This window comes from Crassostrea angulata, chromosome 6 (assembly GCF_025612915.1).
Source record: "Crassostrea angulata isolate pt1a10 chromosome 6, ASM2561291v2, whole genome shotgun sequence".
Lineage (NCBI taxonomy): Eukaryota > Metazoa > Mollusca > Bivalvia > Ostreida > Ostreidae > Magallana > Magallana angulata.
The window spans coordinates 53,793,590-53,812,633 of NC_069116.1; the positions used below are offsets into that span (position 1 = coordinate 53,793,590).

General features: G+C 33.5%; 1 protein-coding gene across 1 annotated transcript in view; it reads right to left on the bottom strand.

Annotated features, from left to right (window-relative positions):
• LOC128189753 (zinc finger transcription factor lin-29-like) overlaps positions 1 to 13,956 on the bottom strand; it is a 143,031-nt gene extending 129,075 nt beyond the window's left edge. Inside the window, exons 1-3 of the mRNA XM_052861491.1 lie at positions 13,851 to 13,956; positions 12,153 to 12,298; positions 11,165 to 11,298 (exon numbers count right to left, since the gene is read on the bottom strand). The gene's annotated coding sequence lies outside the window, so the exon portion shown is untranslated. The remainder of the gene's footprint in view (positions 1 to 11,164; positions 11,299 to 12,152; positions 12,299 to 13,850) is intronic.
• Positions 13,957 to 19,044: the final 5,088 nt, after the last annotated feature.

The window sequence follows — 19,044 nt, forward strand, 5'->3', positions numbered from 1 at the left end:
GTAGTTCTATGTTAAACTTCGAAACCCGCCTGGGGCTGCAGTTTTGGTCCGAGGGTCACGATTTTTACAATTTAGAATCTTCATTATACATATCAAAGGCTGGTACGCCCACAAAGGCCTCGAGGTGACATTTTCTTTAATATAGGTATCATTAATTTAAATTTCTGTACCTTAATAGTCGTTTATCAAATAATATCAGAATAAAAATATTTTGTGTAACTAAATTCGTACATATTATAGAATATATTGCCAAGCAGACAACATACAAATACACATAAAACATGGGTTCATCAACAAGATTTCACAATAGCCCTCGCCATGCACCGGGACACATCCGTCCTCGACCAAGGATCCCGCGAGATAGAGATTCGTGCACGCTCTGTCCGAGTTAATAGGTCGTACGTACAATAAGTCCATTAATACCTAAATATGCAACTATATTTTTATATGCAATTTTAACATCACCATGTGATTGTATACTCAGTATATTTCCTTATAAAACACATAGAGATGCATTTGTAATACAATGAATCATAACTCATCATGGTTACAAAAATCGAAGAAATTTCAAAGTTCAAAAATAAATTATCTTCTTTCTGCTTTAAACACTCTGAGCAAATTTTACGGGTTCATCGTTTGTATACGAGGGAAACACATTAACAGTGTTTCCCTAATTATAATAAAACATACTTTTTTAAAAATTTAATTCCCGTGTGAAACAAGATTATCTATGGTATGGTTGTTTATAAATAAATCCACACCACGTGCGTTGATCTGCCGTATCTATAATGCTCAACCAAACTAGCTGCAATATTGCAACAAAATCCCAAGATAAATTTATCGCTTACAGTTATTTTGGAGACCATGCCTGATAACAAATAAATTTACATATTTATTTTTATTTTTATCCAAATAAAATGTAAGCGAACTTTAACTAGTGGGTATTGTTTTTTTATACAAAAAAACACGTCTCCCCTTCTCCCCAAGGATTGTAATATGGGGCAAATTTAATAAGTGAAAAAGAATGAAGTCAGCTATATGTTAGATATCATCCATATATGATACAGTTTAGAAAATGAATTAACTTGAGACACAAGATTGGTCAAGGTCAAAAACTATGGAGGCGTGCACTCCTTCTCAATACCATCTACCTATGTTCCAAGTTTGAAGCCTTAATGTCAAAAGGTATCCAAGTTACCACCCAGACAAAATTAAATTATTTTTTCTTAATTTGACCTTGAGTAAAACAAGGTCAAGGTCAAATATTAATCAATAGTACACCTCAGTGTATTATAATTGTTCTTTGTGTAAAGTTTGAAGTCCTTCTGTCAAAGAATATTTAGGAGGTGAACACTGAAGTTTTTTCTAATTTGACCTTGAAATAAAATGTTAAGGTCAAAGTCAAACAGTTTGGTAAGGTTGAACTGGACTATATACCATCTATGTATGATACAAGTTAAAAGATTGTATGATTAAGGAGTCTTGGGTTATGGTCCGGACTATATTTTTTATAAAACGCTTGACCTTGAAGAAGATAATAGGTCAAGGTCAAAAATTTTGATGGCGTGCACTTCATCTCAATACCATCTACCTACGTTCCAAGTTTGAAGTCTTAATGTCAAAGGGTATTTAAGTTATGGCTTGGAGAAATTTGAAAGGGGAGACATAATAATATTTAGTGAATTTTTACACCTTATCGTATTCATCCGTCATTTCTTGATTAAACAACCTTATATACTTATGCAATGAGTTGTCAATAATCAGGGAGACACAGTTGGGTTTTTTGGTGCACAATTCAGTTGAATAAATGGAACAAAAGTCATGTAAACTTTTTTTCTATGTATTTCTATGTTAAACTTTGAACCCCGCCTGGGGCCCCAGTTTCAGTCCGGGGGTCACGATTTTTACAATTTAGAATCTTCACTTTATATACAAGCTTTTGTGTAAAAATTGGCATTTCTGCTGCAGTATTTCTTGAGAAGAAGATTTTTTAAACATTTTCCTATGTTTTTCTATGTTAAACTTTGAACCCCGCCTGGGGCCCCAGTTTTGGTCCGGGGGTCACGATTTTTACAATTTAGAATCTTCTCTATATATACAAGCTTTTGTGTAAAAATTGGCATTTCTGGTGCAGTGGTTCTTGAGAAGAAGATTTTTTAAACATTTTCCTATGTATTTCTATGTTAAACTTTGAACCCCGCCTGGGGCCCCAGTTTTGGTCCGGGGGTCACGATTTTTACAATTTAGAATCTTCACTATATATACAAGCTTTTGTGTAAAAATTGGCATTTCTGGTGCAGTGGTTCTTGAGAAGAAGATTTTTTAAACATTTTCCTATGTATTTCTATGTTAAACTTTGAACCCCGCCTGGGGCCCCAGTTTTGGTCCGGGGGTCACGATTTTTACAATTTAAAATCTTCACTATATATACAAGCTTTTGTGTAAAAATTGGCATTTCTGGTGCAGTGGTTCTTGAGAAGAAGATTTTTAAATACACGCACCCTATACTCACTGTTTCACAATTATCTCCCTTTTGAAAAGGGCTGTGCCCTTTATCTTAACAATTTATAATCCCCTTTCATCAACCATATGCCTTTAACATAGGTAATCACAGATTACAAATCTCACTGAGACAAGGCATCACCTTTATGAGGAATCACCTTTATGAGACCACCTTTATCATATAAGGAAACTGTAATTGATGATTTTGGATATTCATGGATACTGTAGTGTGGTTTGACACAATATGTATATTATATATATATTATACAAAATTGTATAATAATCATATGTAAATTTCAAATGGTATTGAATGATACAATTTTCAATACACTACTATAAAATATGATATTGAATCCTATGATACTATACAATACTGTGCGATATGATATATCATATGATGCAATATAATGCTGTAATAAATCAAGATAAAATATAAGGTATCATATGATAGGTCGTTGTGTCAAGATATGACATTCTAAAGTAATATCATATAATATCATACAATATTGTATATGATTCTGTTATATCACATAATACATTGTTTTCCCTTGGACTAAAATGTCGCACTTTCATTGGTTTAAACATAGCACGTGATTGCCTCATATATCTCTATATTTGTTCGGTGAGAAATAATATTTGGCAATATGGCCGTCATTGGCCGAAGCTTCGCTTACTTATTTCGACATTTCATAGTATTTAATACATAAACCGCATGCTGTAAGTTCTTAAAGTATTTGGAGTAATTGCCCTTTGAAATTCTTTAAAATTAGAGTAGTTGCCCTTAGAATATTGACGTCACATTGTTTTGTCTGGTGCAGAACAAATTGGCAGCGTCGAAATTTGCTCAAATCTCTGCAGAGGAAAGGGAGAAAACATTTAAAATTGAATAGCAACAAAACATTGTAAGTATACATGGGTGAAGCAAAGATTTTTAAAGAGTATTTGAAAGGTGAGATTGAAAATTTTGAAAAGTTTAAATGAGTTAAATTGAACGAGATGTTAGGCATCTTGTACATGGCTTTCCGTTGATCATCGCTATTTGTGAATAAATATGTCGCTTGATAGTCCTCGGAAAAACAAAACACTTATTAGGTTAGTTACTGACTCAGTACGGAAACATTTTGGGTTTATAATCTCATAGACGGCTCGGCTTCGCCTTGCCATCTATGAGATTGATCAACTCAATATATTTCCGTACTGAGTCAGTAACTAACCTAATAAGTAATAATATCATAACATATTATATGATACAATATAGAATCAGATAATCAATTTCATATCACATGATACATTACAATTTTGTAACATATGATATATATGATATCATATTATAAATCATGATATTGTATTATATGATATTCAAGCCTGTCAAGTGCATATTAAGTTTCATAAGATGCACCATGTATGCAAGTTTGTTGAAGTAAGGACCAATAATAACTATCAGAAGACACCTGCTTAAAAAAAACTTTAACCAGCTTCAAAGACCTTAACCTCCTCCAGCATCCAAAACCTATGGCAAAATTGCTAATCGGTTATTCGCATGACGTTCTGACAAATAAACCGGTTAATTGTATAAGAAATTACTTTCTGGAAACATATCTTTTTTTATTTTATTCTTGTATCAACATTTTTTATGTGCAAGAAGACTCAAAGAACATTAATTTGTAGGAATGGTCATGTTTAATGAGAACATTTCATTTTCAAAAAATTTAAAAATAGTAATACACTGTGTACACATGTAATGAATGAGCATGCATTACATGCATTGACAAATATTTTTTTTTATAGTTATTCTGCATTGTCATTATCATCATATTAATCAGTCCTTCTGTTTTAGGTTTTGTTAAAAAAATACTAATTTGATCTCTAATGACAGATGTTAATAGGCTTCGAAGTTTGTAAACAATGATGCCTGTCATAGAAAATATCCTTTCAGAGGGCATTGATGTATCTGGTATTGATAAATATCTTCTTTGCAAAATTTGGAAACATTACTTAATTTTAAGACAACTATTTGAGAAGATCAATGTTTTGTATTTTTTTTATTCAAATATTTCGACACTTCACTTTCTGATTCATTCAGCTTGTCTTGAAACGTTGTTAGAAAATCTAACAATCTATTTATATGGCTTTATATTCTTCTTTTTTTTAAGGGAGGACGGAAGTTTTTTCTTCGCTGATGGTCTCGAGTCACGCGTGTTTAATCAATGTTAAATCATCCAGAAGAAACGGGAGTGTAATTTTGAAACTCAGTATAAATCTAATGCTCCTTTCACAGTTGTATTGTGAGGTCTATACAATGAAGACTTGTATGATTTTGAGATTTTCGAGAATAAAGCATCCACAATTCTAGCATTATCATGTACAAAAGCCATGACTTTACCACCAAAACGGCGACAGAAAGAATATGTATAGTAACAAATAGCAATTTCATAATCATTCACGCATGAATAAAAAAACCGGTGGACAATAATGACAATTGCATGTGTTTAAACAGTAATTAGCACCTTTAACTCCGGTACACATTCCCTTAATTAAGCTAGGAGGAAACAGATTACCCCCAAATTAAAGCTCTTAGCGATGTTTGAAAATGTTAAATTATGATTGTTCATAATTCTTGATGTTGAATTTAAATAAAATTGTGTCCATTTTTTTTTTTTATTCCAATTAACTGATTACAAAATTTGTAACCGGTTACCATCGTTTCGACCGATTAATCGGTTAACTGGTTAGTGATTGCCATCCCTTTTAAATACACAGAAAACAAGAATTGAAGCAGACAATCATAACTTCCAATGTGGCACCTCTCTCAATTCTAACTTCCCCGGAGTTCCTTCAGGACAGATGTCTCTCTCACATTAACGCCCTCCTTGACATTACCAGCCCCCAAAACAACAAAATCAAATTAGGGGACACATTACCATGCATAATTTTGTCCGAGTTGGAATTTACTACCAAGTTCAACTTTGTAACCTGGACGAATTCTGCATGTCTGGCCATGGAGTCATTAAGTACATCCAACAGGAATGGCACCACAAAGACGGACAATTTCTCCAAACCGCGACCATCAACTGCAAGCTCGGGCGACTGACAGGTAAATACACCTGGTCACCCTCACTGACCATTGTACCTGATTCATAATGTCTATGGTTAAACAATGGAGCACTCTCCGACCATTAATTAGTGACAGATTAAAACATTGGTGTCACAAGCAAGGGAACTAAGTCAGGTAATAATACAGTAGGATTAATACATTAGTAAAGAAAATAACTTAAAATTCACTACAAGGTGCACTTGCAAAAACATGCAAATTTTGAATTATCATTTAATAAAATAATCAAAATCAAATTTGTGAAGGACGAATCAGATCAAATAACAATGTAAGTAAACTTTCTAGTTGCTATAAATCATGATCACTCACTGGCCAGAACAGATTATAGCTAATCCATCTAACAGATCATACTAATCAGCTTTTTATTATCCTTCAGACAGTTTGACAGTTTCCACCTTCTGCAATGGTCTTACCAGGCATCAATCTTTTCATGTCTATAGTGGTTCAAAAACATTGAATTTCCTGTCCAAACAAACATTTCATTGGTGACAAAAAATTCATAAAGGAAATAAATCACTGTAATTATTGGTCCTCTTTACATACAGATTTAATTAACAAGAGGCCCATGGGCCACATCGCTCACCTGAGGAACAATAGGTATGATAAAATCAGCTTAATGGAGTCATAATACAAACTTTCTGGACAATGCAAAATAATACATGTAGATCCTGTATAATAAAATCCATTTTTCCCCTGGATATTCTTATGTTTATAATCATTAGTCCCTTTTCTAACTGGATGATTTTATAGTCATATCATATGTTGAGTATTGCAGTTCTCAAAAAGATCCTTAACAATAGTTTATATATGGGATATAAACGTACATCAAACTCTGAACCTTCTCGTGAGGCCAAAGAATTGTCCTGGGGCCAAAGTCTTAACAATTATAAAGAATCATCTGGCGGATTAGTTTCTGAGAAGAAGATTTTTAAAGATTTACTCTATACATTCATATCTCAAACTTCGACCCCCCATTGTGGCCCCACCCTATCCCCGGGGGTCAAGATTTTCACACTTTTGTATCTACACTACCTGAGGATGCTTCCACACAAGTTTCAGCTTTCCTGGCATATTAGTTTCTGAGAAGAAGATTTTTAATGATTTACTCTATATATTCCTTTGTTAAACTTCGACACCCCATTGTGGCCCCACCCTACCCCCGGGGGTCATGATTTTCACAATTTTGTATCTACACTACCTGAAGATGCTTCCACACAAGTGTCAGCTTTCCTGGCTGATAAGTTTCTGAGAAGAAGATTTTAAAAGATTTACTCTATATATTCATATCTTAAACTTCGACCCCCCATTGTGGCCCCACTTTACACCCAGGGGTCATGATTTTCACAAATTTAAATCTTCACTACCTGAGGATGCTTCCACACAAGTGTCAGCTTTCCTGGCTGATTAGTTACTGAGAAGAAGATTTTTAAAGATTTACTCTATATATTCCTATGTTAAACTTCTACACCCCATTGTGGCCCCACCCTACCCCCGGTGGCATGATTTTCACAACTTTGAATCTACACTACCTGAAGATTCTTCCACACAAGTGTCAGCTTTTCTGGCTGATTAGTTACTGAGAAGAAGATTTTTAAAGATTTACTCTATATATTCCTTTGTAAAACTTCGATCCCCCATTGTGGCCCCACCCTACCCCCGGGGGTCATGATTTTCACAACTATGAATCTACACTACCATATGATGCTTTCACACAAGTTTCAGCTTTCCTGGCTGATAAGTTTCTGAGAAGAAGATTTTAAAAGATTTACTCTATATATTCATATGTTAAACTTCAACCCCCCCATTGTGGCCCCACCCTACCCATGGGGGTCATGATTTTCACAACTTTGAATCTACACTACCTGAGGATGTTACAACACAAGTGTCAGCTTTTCTGGCTGATTAGTTTCTGAGAAGAAGATTTTTAAAGATTTACTCTATATATTCATATCTTAAACTTCGACCCCCCATTGTGGCCCCACCCTACCCCCGGGGGTCAAGATTTTCACAATTTTTTATCTACACTACCTGAGGATGCTTTCACACAAGTTTTAGCTTTCCTGGTCTTATGGTTCATAAGAAGAAGATTTTTGAAAATTTCTCGAATATTTTCATAAATTCCTAATTATCTCCCTTTGCAAAAGGGTGTGATCCTTAATTTTCACAACTTTGAATCCCCTTAGGCTAAGGATGCTTTGTGCCAAGTTTGGTTGAAATTGGCCTAGTAGTTCTTGAGAAGATGTTGAAAATGTGAAAAGTTTACACAGACGGACGGACAGATCGACAGATGGACGACAGACAAAATATGATCAGAATAGCTCACTTGAGCTTTCAGCTCAGGTGAGCTTAAAATGATTAAACCTTGCTTTGACATTGCGTCATGACCGATTAAAGCCTTCCTTTCAGAGCCCAAGATGTGAAAGGAAAAACCAACAACTAAATACAGAAAAAGCCTTAAAACAATTGACCGTCCTTTACATCTGCCTTAACATTGTTCGAGTCCAATTGGCCACAGCAGTTGGCTTCACTATCTCCAGCAATGCTCAAAAACTCTAAATTAACCAGATTATTTTGATTCGTACCATAAATATGCCTTTAATATAGATATATTTGATTTGTCTTGTAGTGTAAATATTACACACGACTATTCAACGAACTGCCTTTCTTAGTGGCTCCACGGATACCTACTACCTAAAGGTTAAGGAGTTTAAGCCTACAATGCACTTGTACAACCGGTTTTTTTTCTAATTTGATCTCAACTAATATATTTCTTCCATTATATCCATAGTGGCCAAAATTGCAATAACTTGGTAAAAGGCATGGATACCATAACAAAATTCTTCTTATTTTATTCCATTTATAAAGTTTAAAGGATAAATAACATTATTATGATAAAAAAAATTCTTTGAAGCTGAGGATCAGAAAACCTTAACATGCCCATCCAACCTTTTGTTAAAAAATCTCCGAACTATTCTAATGACGTCTTTGCTCTGTATCTATTGGAAGAGTACTACAAGATCCTGGAAGGCTAACAGATATGTTGATAAGCAATACACATATTTCCAAAAAAAATTAATACACCTATCGACAACTAAAACTTTTAAATGTAATTAGATTATCACTTATGTTGCACAAGATCATCAAAATATAAAAGGTAACATCAATCACTCACCTGGAAGCCAGCTAAAAAAGCCTGGCAAATCAAAATATGATTATTGCTACCTGTAATATACATATGCAAACTAAACACTGAATGAACAATTCAAATCTAGTTGAATACATGCATGCTGTTGAGCATTGTGTTAAAAAGCTACAGTCGTCTTTAAAGGGGCATGGTCACGATTTTGGTCATATTTTATTTTTCTGTTTTTATAAATTCAAATTTTTGAGATGATTCAGAAGTTTGGTGAAGATTTGACAAGTAATAACTTAGATACAGGACCTGCAACAAAAACTTTCAATAGGTCCAGATACCAATGCCAATGCCGAGGGTATAGCATAAGCTACCCCGACTTCGTCTTTGTGAGCTAAAAATTATGTGAAATATACTTAAGACTGCAAGGCAGACAATAGAAAAAATTTTGGTCAGAAATAGCAGTGCTCTGTTGTCTTTATTCCTGCTTTTCTTAATTAAGTTCAGTAGGTTTTAAAGGGTACCTGCAGCCCAGCCGATGTGAAACATATGTTAAAGAGTTTATTTACCAAAATCTAATGCAAAAAACCGCATCGAAATCGGTGCAAAAATAACGGAGTTACGCCTCTTCAAAGTGGCTATTTTTACCTGCTTTGGGAAATCTAATCAAGAGAAAACAGAATTAGGCGATAACGAGGCTTCAGCGGAAGTGACGTCACGAGGTCAACAGGAGGGAAATTTCCTTTCAAAGCTATACAAATTAAATTCGATTTTTCAGCCAAAATGATTGATATAGGTCTGATGTTTTGACTTATCTTGTTATTTTAAGTATCGTAGATCTAGAAATTTGTATCCGTTATTATTTTATTACAATCGGATTTCTTTTAAAAGGATTTAAAAATGTGTTATTCTCGTCGCCTTTTTACCGATGAATACGATATCTTAAAACGCTTACATAGGCAAATTCATGTTCTTTATTCATTTTTTGATTACATAATATCCTTTCACACACGAGTGATCCGAGACAATGACACAGGTAAACAGGTAAACTAACGAAGCCACTGCTCCAGACACACGTGTATCTGGGGTATGTATACACAAGTTACACGAGTCTGGTGAACGAAGAGAGGGTTTCACACCTCTAGGCGGGTAAATTGATTTGTGTATAATTAGCTACTCAATTGTTAAAAGATAAAACAGAGAAATAAATTAGACTGTGTAAAATCAAGTATTCGTCAGCTAAAACATGTGTATAGTCCGTCAATCAGTGATCAAAGAATCATGCATGATACTATTAAATAGTAAATCTAATGCTCGAAGTAAATGCCTTTATTGTTACTTATCTAATCACTTCATAATGACTAAATTTATAATTCAGCAATTGAAACCTTTTTTATGTGATCAAGTAATTATTTCGGAAGTAATTACGTTGTTCTTTATAATTTCTTATTTAATAAAGTGCAACGTTCTTTCGAGCGCTATGGTCAGCAATTAAACGCTTTATAACTCCGTATAGCTTAAATTGTAATACTGACAACGAATCATTATGAAATCTGAATAAACTGGAACAGTTTGACAAAGGATGTAAATAAATGTAAAATTAAATTCCATTATCGTATTTTTAAAAGAATACGAGACAGACTTAATCATGCAGCCATCTTGGACTTTCGCCTTGATCCGTTTATAATCCCGTGTTTGTTTGTTAAAGAATGCATACTGTTTTGATTGTTATTGGTCCGATATCAATATCATTGAATAATCGGGCGACATCATTTGTAATTTTATGCCTTATACGAGGAATAGACCCCGAGTTACCTTTTACGAAATATCATTATGTATTATCAATATTATTAATCAGTTAATAATGTCACTGAGAAATCATTCGAAAGAATGACAATATTAACAAAATATGTTTCTTATAACAATAATGCTTTGATTAATTGTCATTTTGCTACATATGGTGTGATTTTATATGTAAAATGTGTTACACATTTGACGAAATTCATGAAGCAAACAATTGTCCGAATTCGGCATTTTTGTTCGATAAAATACGGGTTAAGCTCAAACAACAGTATAATTAGTCTTCCAGGGTTGATAAGGAAATAAAACAACAGAAAAAAATGTTCATATATCAATAAAACAATGCAAGAAAACGAACAGTTTTCATACGATATTCCTGTTTCTCATACAGCGGCGTTGACCCCGTGACGTCACAGTTCATCTCGCGCCAAATCGGCTTGATTCAAAACTCGTTCAGGTGTGAAATCGGGTTTTCCCCAAATATCTCGAAAACTACTTATGCGATCGATGTAAAATTTTCAGGATGATGTTTTTACACATTGATCTCCATTATATCAAAAATTGACCGGCACTGCAGGTACCCTTTAACATACCATGAACTTTGACATATGACCTACTTTTGCTAAAAGGAAGGAGAAGGCATCAGGATGAGGAAGCTCCCTGTGGATCTGTCTGTCTGTAGGGAGTCCCAGCAGGTCTTCAGTCGACTGATGCTGTAGTCATGTTGGCTGGGGGCCAACACTGCTTTGGCCTGTAATGAACACAGAGTTTACCCAGCATTCCATTAGTTTACAATGATATTGTCCATTTTTTTAGTCTTGGTTGTGGGGATTATCTGAGTGGACAGGAACACGAGGTGGATCCAGTTTACCCAGCATCTTATAACTATACAATGATAACCAAGAGCTAGAAAGATGACGTGTTCTGCAGTAATTGCAGGAGAAGTAATGTACTTATGAAGTGGAGCCAGGTTTGGGATAGCTTTTGTATAGTTTGGGGGGGAGGAGGGCATTTCCACATTCAATGAAAAGTAAATATTAACATGACTTCATGATGGATGGATGGATAATCTTGGAATTTCTAGTTTTCTCTATCACTGCAGCCGTAATTTTCTAAATTCACTAAAAACATGCATCAGTAGTGCAAAGTAAGCTATTTTACTTATGTATAAGAATCCTTTCTTGAATAAAACAACTGCACTAAATTACTGAAATGTGGTAAGTAATGAAAGCACAAGAATCACTTTCATCTGTCCAGTACAAATACATATGGGGATTCAGGTAATGATGGACCATGCACAGTTGACAAGGTTGAGGGCTTAAAATACACCACACATCATCAGACTACGCTTATACCATTCCCTGTCCCTGACAGCTAGGCTGGTGGTGCTGCATGAGATGCCTCAGTATGGCAGCTTTTACTGCTTTCAATATCTATTGGTTTGTAGATATAAACAAGTTTATTGAACCAATGACCTCATGTCACCACCAATCACTGTCCTACTTATTACTTCAGTCATTCACTGCAGGGCATATTATCTGACCAATCTCTATATAAAGTTATGAAAATGTTTGCAGTCTTATTAATTATACAATGTAAAGTTACCTTCTGCAGCAGAAATTCCCTCGATCCTCCTTCATTCAATTGTTCTTGAGATAACATATAGCAATTGGGCAGCAATTTGGTGGCCCTTGGTACAAACCCCTTCATGACTGCAGTCCATCAAAAAGCGTTCCTTGCTCCACTTGAGGCTAAAAATGGAAGATCTTTTTTTTCTTTTTACACTGTTTTAGTTCCATAATATTAATCAAAGAATTGAAACCACTGAAAGCCAGGCTCTTAATTTTTGTTAATGTACATTTTTTAAGGGAATAAGAATGACAAACAAGTTTACTCTGAAAGCATATTTGATTCACCTAGATGAAGTAATAGTTATTTTAAATGAGGCAAAAAGCTACTTTGGTCAGAAAGTGTAGAGATTAAAATGAGTTACATGAAAGTAAACAGCAGTTATAAAGACCAAAATATATATCTTAAAAAGATAAAATTCTTTTTCAATTAAATATTATCTCAAAGTATATTTCATTAACAAGGACAATTTGTACTGAGTTTGTAAGCAATAAATTTCATGTTTATAATGACACAGTTGAATTTGTGATGTATATGTGACTACTCATTAAACAAGTCCAGTACAATCACTATATTTAGCTACGTAGCTAAAATTACCTACTTAGGTATTAAACCTCAATAATAATAAACAAAGTCGCAGGAAGAAAACATGTGGAACACTCAGGCAGGAACGTGACGTAATGTTTTCATGAAAATAAAAGCATAAAACTGATACATTAATGGTCAGTAAAAACAATTTACTTGGACAGTTCGCACACTTGCCTTTTGTTATTTATTGTATTGTGAGTTGTTTCTTCAAAATTAAGGCAACAATTTTGGAAGACCCTCATGCATGCACCTCAAGGAACGTTCATCTGCATATCAGAAATGGAATGCGGTAAGTAGTTGCTGAAGCGAATGCGATAAAAATTGAGATACCCGTTTTGGGATGAAATGTACTGCGGGATTATACATTTTACATGTAGATCTACATATCCATTCAAAACCATGTACAATTTTTGAGATTTAGTAGACTTGTCTCCCAAGAATCAATGTAAAAGAAAACTTTTAGTGCCAGAAAATATTATACATGTAATAATGAGTATGATATGTTTCATTTTTCATTGGATGGATGGGAAATTATTATTTTATTTTTTTTTGGCCAGACGTGAAACAATAAATAAAAACCTTTTCAAAAATACACTTCTTTTATTATTTTCTAAAATATATTTAATGAGAGAAAGTATGCAGATATCTTAATGCTACATAAAGTTTTACTACTGGCGACCTGAATTTGAAAATGGCGAGTAAAATTCAAAGTTGGTTGCCATTTGGCGATTTTGTCCAAAAGTCTACCTTGAGCCCTGATATAGTGTACATCGGCAAAAAATTGGACATCAAAATAACACCAGGGAACATTTACAGCACCGCCAAATCTGTAACCAACGACTGCAGGCCTGTCGAGTTTATCATGCAGTTATCCGTTTTTCAAATAAAAAACTGCTATATGTACATGTATAAATACAAAATAAAAAAAAAATATAGGGTAAACTACGAATTATTTATCAGCTACCCACTGGTTAATCACTGACCGGACATACCACTACAAATGTTTATATATATAGTCGTATGTCATCATGAAACTGGTTCATAATTGTACATGATTGAAGAGGAGTGTAAATGATTAAAACTCACTTGTTCGAAGTTTTTTAAAATAACTTAGACAACGATAAATTCACAGCATAGCCATTGAATCTTTAGAAACATGGTTCCACTGTTTGCTCGAAAAACTTTCCCGCCATTCGTCAAAACGAAATTATAGTTAATGTGTTCGAAGTTGGTTCGAATAAGATTATTTTTGAAGATTGTCAAATGCTGATTTGTGAAGCGGTGAAATGTCTGAATGCACTACAGGTAATATTTATTTATGAGAAGTTTTTAAAATTAATTTTGTATGTATTTACATATGCAAGAATATTTTCAATGCAGCACAACAATCACCACGGTTTCCTTGCGAGATCTGAAAACGTACGCTGCACTTACGCTTCACTCAAAAAACCCGTAAGATAATCGTACGCTTTGACATGCACGAATGGCGTACGAATGTCTCACTTGTCCCTTGCGTCACACGTACGTTGACAGCAAGTCGCTTGTGCTAACCTAGCTGCAGGTCTGTAGCTCCCGGTCTGAAAAAATTCGGTCATATACATTTTCGGAATGAGGAGAAGACGAACAATATTTACGCTCAGAGTGATTTTTTTCAACTAACAGCTTCTACACAATACTCCAACACAGCCTACTGGAGTGTGTACATTGTTGTAGAACTTAGCGCAAAACAAAAACAAAAACTGGGTACACAGTTTTTAATAACTAACATATATTAAGTATGATACGAGTAATTTTCGTGAGTTTGCATATGGTAATTTCCGTCTGTAAACATAGTTATTTCTCCATTATGAAAATTATGCAGTAAACCTTTTTAAAATTGTTTTTATAATGATATTGTAAACTTTGATTTTAAAAATAAACGGAGCGTATATAATGTCACTTTTTTAAATACATGTAATAATATTTGTAAAAGCAAATTGATTCGATGTGAATATTTTAAATTAAAATTTTCATATATCTATTAAGTTAAACAATTAATATTTACATTCTACTGTGTTTTTCCATTAAATTCCGTGATGTTTAAATGCCTCTAAATGCATCAAGTAGTCAAAGGTCAAATTGACGAGTTTTATTATGACGTCACAAACGTTGAACGCTGTAAACTGCAACGTCACAAGCGAAAATCAAAGTTCACGCTTATGGCTGTTACTGTGGCTCTTCCATTAATATTAACTTACCCTTAGGATAAGATAGGAATTTTAAGGTATGAATCACATTTGCAGACAAGGCAAAAAGTTAAAAAAATGTAAATATAAGCATTAAATCATGATTTTTTGAAGTATACACTCTCATAACTGCAGCGGTGTGTGCATACAAATTGAGTAACGCGCGTTATTCAATGCTATAATAAACAAAAAATGTAACAGCATTCAAAGGTATAACATTTGCCAGGAAACGAAAGATAACTTATGTTTTTAAAACAGTTTGCGTCGTCCAGTCCAGTATATATAAATTTTGTCTATTCTTAAAAGCAGAATAACAGAATAGTTGACGTCTTTTTTTCTTCGAGTTATTTTGACGTTTCAATATTCAGTTGCTTACAGCAGATTTATTAGGAATTTTAATTTCAGTGCACGTTAAACAAATATTTTTTATTCAATGAAGGAGTCTTCCCATAATTCTTATATTCATATCTGCATAAAATTTTCACACAGACAAACAGACAATATAACCAAATGGTAGCATCATTCGAATAAATTGTGACCATCTTGTTTTTGCAGCAAGGTCGGATCAACGTCATTTTCTTTTCCCTTGGCTGAAATAATGATAAAATTAGATGTAGTTACTCATGTGGCACTGACATCTATTATTAAAAAAATATAAAATAAAAAACAGAACTTTGTATTATTTTACAACGATTGATAAACAAGTTTATTGATTTTCTTCAGGTATAGAAGGAAAATACCACTCGGTTTAATTTATACCACTCGGTTTAATTAATACACATAATGATTAATACTATAAACATGTACTTCTGATTTAAATCTTTATGGATCACTTCTGATGGATGACTATGTACACCCCCAAAACACACGTTTCGAATCTGCACATTTCCTTAAATAATTCTTAGGAAAAAAAACCCCAAAAACCAAAACCCTGTGATTGTTTATTTTATGTTAAGTGACATGTTACGAATTTTGAATTTACAGGGTGAGGGTAAATGCAGTACAGTAATCATACTTTATGCATTTACGCTTCCCCGATGAATTGAGAATTTACATGGATTGAGTTAGATCCCCTCCTTAAAACAAAAACATTCATGATTACACAACAAAAACGTAGACAACAGCGAAAAAAATCGACTTAAACAGATCTCCATATTAAATCCTTGTCATATCAATGACTTGTTTATATATATTTATAAACTATAGGCTCTATACTGTAAACGATTTTATTTGGTTGTGCATTCTATTTACTTATTTACTATTTATTTGCGGAAGACAGCTACCGCTAAATCAAGTTCATAGCTAAATACCTTGGATATATGTAGAAGAAAAGGTACTTTCAAAAATACGTAAATTCGAACCCACTTAAACTTCTTGAAAAAAAAAACGCAAAATGTCGTACACGCAAAATATCTTTTGTTAACATTAGTTTCATTCATATTCGGGGGTACTTGTTTTCGTGGATTTCGTGAAAACAAGATGAATCAACAAAACCAAATATTACCATGGCTGTTATGAAATATATTAGTTGAACAACTTTTGAAATCTGTACTTTGGGTTAAAATATGCTTCTTATATCACACAGTAATATTTGATCAATTCTTATTATTGTAGCATTGTACATGTAGTATTACAAGAATATTCATTGTCCCGAAATGAATTTGTATCGCTTATCATTTTAAAAATCATTTTTCAAAAGTCCAGTGATCAAACTCCTGATAAAATCTCCAGAACACTCGACATGGGATCTATAAACTACATGTATTATTCTCTTATAACATTTATGCTATATCTTTGTCCACACTGCTTTCATAATTTGAAGATAGCATTTTTTAAAAATTGAATAATAAAACGCATATGCTTGAAAGGTAACTAACTCTTGTCGGCAACTGATACCAAATGGCGTGGCTGTGTCCGCGAGTTATCTCTCTTACAACGCCGAAATTGAGCAATTGCAAATTGCAGGCGTTTTCCCCCTTGTTGTTGTTTTTTTTTAACCAAAACACGTTTAGATGACTATTTGATATTTTGCTTAATTTCATCAGAACCTCCGACTCTGGTTCCGCCATGTCTCAACCCCCCCCCAAAAAAAACCCCCAATCGAAATTCTAATTTGCAGCTGAAATGAAACTTATGAACTCTCTCTCTCTCTCTCTCTCTCTCTCTCTCTCTCTCTCTCTTACAAATTCAACTCAGTGCAATTATTATTTTTTATATATTGACAAAAAACAAAAACAAAAAAAAACCAAACAAAAAAAAACAACCGCAAACATATGGGCGACACACCTACAAAAAAGTATCACTGGAAGGAATATAAAGATATGTTTTACCGCAAGATGCATCCTAAAATACACATCGATTTGCTAAATCTGAAATACATGCAACAGCAATTGGGAAATTCTACTGATAAAACTTCTGTTGTGACAGGAAACTTTGTGTGAAAAAATGGTACTTAATTAGAATCCATGCAGTGTTCATGTGTACAGTAAATGGAATTTGTTTTAGGTTCAAAGGCGAATTTTATTTTTTGTAAGACGCAGCAAATCTTTTTTAGGTCAACCCCACATTGAATTGGAAGAAAATGGTTATCCTACAAGGGAGAGTGAAGTATTTCCGTTCATTTTCTGAATTACATATTGATACAGAGTTTCGTAACGCCAAAAGAGGTACACAAACGCCTACATAACTCATCCACTTTCAGCGATCTATTGTTACATGTAGACCATCGACAGAAATCAGTGTATATCATATGACATTTTCAAAATTTCGAATTTCATTGTTAAATCTGAAATGTACGTTAAAAACATAAACATATACGAGTATATGTATGCAAGTTAATACATATATGTGCAGATCCACGCAAAACCAAAAAGCCGCTCTACAAAAAAAACAAAATTACAATATTAAAAATCAGCAAAATCAGCAAAATCTGCATCTACATGTATTTTGTTCTTACTTTCTACATATTGTATAGCCCATCGATCTAACTGGCTTCAACAGTAGTGAAACAAAATTAAACTTTTTCGAACAAACACCACTTTAACACTGATTTTTTTTTTTTTTTTTTACAATTTTTGTATGTGCCCTTTCACTGCTCAGCTAAAAACTCACTTAAACGCACCATTACCGTTGATTTTAAAATTCTTCAAAAGTGTGCAAAAAATTAAAATAAAAGCAGGAATTTTGTATGTTACATTGGAAAACATCATTTGTACAATATATATTTCTTAATGTACTCTGAACAAAATAAATATGTGGAGAAAAATCTTCAGCATAACATTATGCTTTTATTATTTTGTTATGTTTCGAGTATATCACCATAGAAACGCATCATACAACTAATAAAAGTAATGATTCTACAAAACGCTACAAATGAGTGTACAATGTATCTCATTGAATGTTACTTTATAGCACAACTATTATATAACATGTAAATTATGTAACGAAAAACACACCTCTATGATAAAAAATCAACCCTCTAAAAAATACTTGCAACACTGATACAATTAGTACTGATGTGTTATAAAATTCAATTAACTGGGTGGATGCAGTTTGTCATGCTGTAAGTTTTGTTTTAACACCCCCCCCCCCTTATTTTACAAAAGACAGTTCATAATATCAGATATCAGTGAATAATAAACTGCTGCACACTGAAGGAAAAAAATATTTATAACTTTGAAATGCAGCATTATATAACCAGCATTGTACAATGTGTAATACAGCATCGTATTATGTATAATAAAGAATTGAACACTATGTAACAGAATATAATGATATTTGTAACTCAGCATTGTACACAATGTAACACGGAAATGTACAACATTTAACACAGCTTTGTACACATTGTGTATGTACAGAATTGCACAAAGTATATATTTGTACACTGGGTAATACAGAACATTTATTTGACACTGCATGTGTTTTACACGATTGTACAATGTGTAATGCAACATTGTACAATTATAATTCATTTTACACAGTGTAACACAGCATTGTACATTATGTAACACAGCATTGTACACTGTGTAACGCAGTATTGTACACTGTGTAACAAA